Here is a 6,000-nt window from a genome sequence, read left to right on the forward strand (position 1 = left end):
ACATCAATAAACATCTTCAATCAAAACGAATTTCCGTCTGCTGGTCATTAGCATCACAGGAGAAGCACGACATTCTGATGAGAATGGCTTTTTGCAGAAACTTCTTTCCACAACTGTTGTACAATGTTTTTGTCCTGACATTTCTGAGTCATCCACATAAGCGACATATTCCAGGTTTGAGTTCATCGTGAACTGGCCTGTGCTTTTCTGAATCTTTTTAGAAATATTTGTATGTCTTTCAGAAGGTTCATTAGTTTGCTCTTCATTCTAGATCAGCTTTCATAATACTATACAATAGCTTTTTTAGAAAAAAACTGTCACCTGTCTTTATAATCTGTATTGCAGTGTCCAATGATGATGATGATCGAATTAAAACATGCAATACTGTGATGTGAGATGTGGGCAGCTGTCTCCTGATTATTCCAGCTGTTTTATAAGATACACACATCTGATACACATTATCTATCCATCTCTCCTTTAGTTCTGCTGTAGTCTAAATTTACTGACAATTTTCCACATTTGCTGCAAATTTCATTTGTATTGTGCATTGTAGAGAGATAAGCAGAAATTGTACAAAAACCGTAGAGTGTCACTTTGATTTCCCTTGTATTCTGAGCTAGACTGTAGCTGGTGTAATAGTTATCAGTTGTAACATTCCTATTTGCGCCTCCAATAACAGTTGTCTGTCTTCTGACATCATCTTCAGGTTTATCTGAGTTTCAGTATGGCCCAGCCAACTGTTTACCGTAGTACACTTTGAAATTTAGGGTGTAAAATGCCTTTGCATCATGAAGTGCATATATTTTGATAGCATACTTTGCAAGCTTATTTGGAATGTACTGTAAAAATCCACAGCAGTCTCTAAAGACCTGCAGCATTTCATTAATTGCACATGTTAAGGAGCTTTTGCACATGCACAACTGGTGTGACGTAATTGCCTTACGGGCCAAATACATACAAATTTGATAAAACAATGTGCACGGGTCATGGTGTCATACCACTCAACTGAAAGTTTATGTCAATGCCGCCAGGTGGCAGCACAATTCACAGAGGTGTGAATTCACTACAGTTATACTGACAGACAAACTTATTTTGTGGGATTATGAATGAGACATAGTACATCAAGCTTTGGATTTTATCATAGAGGAATCCATTTGAGGTGCTGAGAGCTGTAAAGCACATTGTCGATTGTGAGAGTGTAGCATTTATTCATGCTTCAGACATCTGTTAAACTTATAGAGAGTGAGGTTTATATTTACTGTAAGCCCACATTGTACATATATCTGAACATTTATGAAAAGCTATCTCACTAGTTTCTCTTATATTTACTTAAATATGGGGGACAGGGGTCAAAGATGGTGTGCTATTGGCCCTTACGGCCCTCAGTGCCTCATCTGTACTCTAGTCAAATGCCCTTGTTGGTAGATAGTACTACTTGAACTTAATCATTTCCACAAACGGCAGTTTGTGTTTGGAGTTGGTTGTCTACTGTGCAGGAATCAGGTATCCTGTAGAGTGTCAACATGAACTCTGTTGAACCTGTATTAAGCACCACCAGAAAAGAAAATTACCAGGAAAAATTAGCCACAAAGAAACTAGGGCATTCCAGACCAGATTCATTGTCTGAGAAAGTGAAGAAATCAAATAAGCATGATTACAAGCAAACATTTAACAAGAAAGTGAGTAATAAGCATAGGTTTTTGTGTGGGGGAACATAATGTTGCCTGATTTTCAGCCCAGAAGTTAATTTGTTAACTAATACAGGATTTAGGAATCTTGTAAAATAGAAAGGTATGAAAACACCCACTTACACAAAAATGCAAAACGGAGAGCAGCAAAACTATAAACATTATTTCATCCTTGCCATAAACTGTACTTAATTATGTACAAAAAAAAATAAAATAAAAAATCCGCACAAACAATTCTTCCTTTTGTTCAGACATGTTATGCATATTATTATTATTATTATTATTATTATTATTATTATTGTTGTTGTTATTGACAGGGGCTGAAGATGTATAAATATATTGATAGCGTAACTATACAGCAGACGCTATTAATTTCGCACTCTCATATTTATCTGAATTTAAAAAATTTGTGAACATGCAGAATGTATACATATCAACTGCTACTGGCTAACACTTGGTTTAAGAATCATGGCAGTAGGTTTGATACCTGGAAGAGGCCTGGAGACACCAAATTGATTATGTAATGGTTAGGCAGAGATTTAGGAACCAGATTTTAAATTAAGACATTTCCAGGGACAGACGTGGATTCTAACCACTATTTATTTATTGTGAACCACAAATTAAAACTGGAGAAATTGCAAAAGGCTAGTAGCAGTCCTTGGGTAACACACAAGATATTGAATTTGATTGATGAAAGGATAACATATAAAAATACAGTAAATGAAGCACACGACAAGGAATACAAATGTCTAAAAATGTGATTGACTGGAAGTGCAAAATGTCTAAGCAGGGATGGCTAGAGGACAAACGTAAGGAGGTAGAAGCATGTGTCACTAGGGATAAGATAGATACTGCCCAAAGGAAAATTAGAGAGACATTTGAAGAAAGAGAACCACCTGTGTGAATATCAAGAGCTCAGATGTAAAACCAGTCCTAAGCAAAGAAGTGAACGCAGACAGGTGGAAGGAGTATATAGAGTGTCTATACAAGGGTGATGTAATTGAGGGCAATATTATGGAAATGGAAGATGTCATAGAGAAAGATGAGAAGGGAGATGTGATACTGGGTGAAGAATTTGACAGAGCACTTAAAGTCTGAAATCAAAACAACCACCTGGGAGTAGACACCATTCCGCTTGAGCTACTGATAGCCTTCAGAGAGCCAGCCATGACAAAATTCTTCCATCTGGTGAGCAAGCTGTATGAGAAAGGTGAAATACCTTCAGACTTGAAGAAGAATATAACAGTTGCAATTCCAAAGAAAGAAAGTGCTGACAGTTGTGAAGATTACCGAACAATCGGTTTAATAAGTCACAGTTGAAAATACTAACACGTATCCTTTACAGAAGAATGAAAAAACTGGTAGAAGCCAATCTTAGGTAAGATCAGTTTGGATTCCAGAGAAATGTAGGAACATGCAAAGCAATACTGACCCTACGACTTCTCGTAGAAGATAGGTTGAGGAAAGGCAAACCTATGTTTATGGCATTTGTGGACTTAGAGTTCACTTTTGACAGTGTTGACTGGAATATTCTCTTTCAAATTCTGAAGGTGGAAGGGGTAATTTTGTACAGAAACCAGATGGCAGTTATAAGAGTCGAGGGGCACGAAAGGAAAGCAGTAGTTGAGAAAGGAGTGATACAGGGTTGTAGCCTGTCCCCAATGTCATTCAATCTGTATATTGAGCAAGAAGTAAAAGAAACTAAAGAAAAATTTGGAGTAGGAATTAAAGTCCAGGGAAAAGAAATGAAAACTTTGAGATTTGCCGATGTCATTGTAATTCTGTAAGAGACAGCAAAGGACTTGGAAGAGCAGTGTCTTGAAAGAAGGATATAAGATGAACATCAACAAAAGCAAAATGAGGATAATGGAATGTAGTTGAATCAAATGAGGTGATGCTGAGGGAATTAGATGAGGAAATTAGATCAGGAAATGAGACACTTAAAGTGTTAAAGGAGTTTTGTTATTTGGGAAGCAAAATAACTGATGGTGGTTGAAGTAGGTTGAATATAAAATGTAGACTGGCAATTGCAAGAAAAGCATTTCTGAAGAAGAGAAATTTGTGAACATCGAGTATAGATTTAAGTGTCAGGAAGTCCTTTCTGGAAGTGTTTGTATGGAGTGTAGCCATGTGTGGAAGTGAGACATGGACAATAAACCGATTCGACAAGAAGAGAATAGAAGCTTTTGAAATTTAGTGCTACAGAAGAATGCTGGATATTAGATGGATAGAGCATGTAACTAATGAGGAGGTACTGAATAGAACTGGGGAGAAGAATAACTTGTAGTACAACCTGACTAAAAGAAGGGTTTGGTTGGTAAGACACATTCTGCGGCATCAAGGATCGTCAATGTAATATAGGAGGGAAGTTTGTGGGGTAAATATCGTAGAGGAAGACCAAGAGATGAATGTAGTAAGCAGTTTCAGAGGGATGTAGGTTGCAGTAGTTACTTGGAGATGAAGAGGCTTGCACAGGATAGAGTAGCATGAAGAGCTGCAACAAACCAGTCTTTGGATTGAAAACCACAACAACAAAACAACAACAGTTATTTACAAATTTTTGATGAAACTCACATTGCCTCAGTAAGTTGTAGAAGCTACAGGCTGGGTGAAACATTTCATCATCCATAGCTTCTTTTCCTTCACTTCCAACCATTCATCCTTTCAAAGAGAACTGCACAATGGTAAACATTCTGCAAATCACCTTGATTGCTTCATCCACTACCTCAGTGTCCAGAATTCCCATATGTTGTCGTATCTAGGATAAATCGCCACATTTTTTGAATGTTGTAGGTGAATTGGTGTCCTATTGCATTTTGTAGTCCCGATATGTTGAATCCGCATCCAGTGCCCTCGAAATTGCATGGGTCTATGTATCACAGGTGCTGAATTCATCAGATTTGGAGGGCACAATCATAGCAAACCACTTAGCAGGCAAGGTTTTCCCCATGCTTTGATGTCATCATTGTCATTTCGCACCTCCAATTTTGCAGGTGATGGGGATGAGCCTCTTCCAACTTCCTCTATCCTTGTATCCTCTATCCTTGTGTAGCTCTGTCTGATGGATTTTATCCCAAAGGAGAGCACTTCCAGTGATGTTACTCGTAATTTAGTTGCTCTATCTTCTCCTTGGCTGTCTAACATGTCTTTTGGCATCTGTAGTCATTTCTAGAAATTTATTGTCTCTCTCCCCCCCCCCCCCCTCCCTCTCCCTCCTCCTCTCTCTCTCTCTCTCTCTCTCTCTCTCTCTCTCTCTCTGAACATAGGTCTCCAGAGAGTAGGTCAAAATGGTAGGAATATAGTAGGTATTAAAGATGGTTATTTTGCCTTTTGTAGTATCTGGTTTTCTCACAAAAGGTGGCACATTACGTGATTCTGAACCTAGGTGGCTTTGAGTGTACGGTTTGGACTTCACTTTGCGTTAAATTTTTAAAATTCGTCATGCAGCACATTCTTCAGCAATCTGTTGCCATTCGCCTCTAACTTGGGCTATCATTGTCTGCTTACCTTCATGATTACTGTTGTGGATTCACTGGCTTTGAGACCAAACTTCTGAAAGTGATTGTTCCATATATTCATTTTTCTTGGATCTCGGACTGCTTAGATGTATTAATGTAATTCACTTATAATTATGGTGCCAACATAAAATGGTATTTTTCCTCTTATATTTCAAGAGATCAAAAATAACCCTCTTGCCTTCAGATTCCTCAGATGGGAAAACCAATACATCTTATTGTCAAATCTGGATCCCAAGAACCTCACCAGATCATTCACATCCAGTGCAATGCCCCTCATAAGCAGTGCTGGTGTATTTTAAATGTTCTTTGAACAAAGGAAACACATACATCGTTTACTCTGGTAGGAACCTGAAACCAATGTACCCTACCCACTCCTTGAAACTGTTGCTCATCAACTGTAACTGTTGTTGTTGGAGGGGAATCTTGAGTAGTGAGGCCTGTAGTTGTATGCTAATCATAGTAATGTGCTGTTAGTGGCTGCATGGGACATATTTCTAAAGCACTCCCCTTAGGGAGACAGTTTCATCATCTCGATATGTGAAATACTGAGGTGACGGGAGGTCTGTGTAAAACCGGAAAGACATTTCTGGAAGCTGCAAATGCAGAATATGTTTAAGAATACTTTGCACCCAAACAGTGGCATAGGCCTTCTCAGTATCGAAAAGGATGCAAATGAAATGCTCATGGAGTCAGTTTCAACTACAAAAGGAGGGCATGTAAAACATCAAAGAAATTGTTTCTTCCATATATAGTCGTTTTCCTTATATAATTTCAGCCAAAAAGTATTTCTTTGC

This window comes from Schistocerca nitens, chromosome 4 (assembly GCF_023898315.1).
Source record: "Schistocerca nitens isolate TAMUIC-IGC-003100 chromosome 4, iqSchNite1.1, whole genome shotgun sequence".
Taxonomy (NCBI): domain Eukaryota; kingdom Metazoa; phylum Arthropoda; class Insecta; order Orthoptera; family Acrididae; genus Schistocerca; species Schistocerca nitens.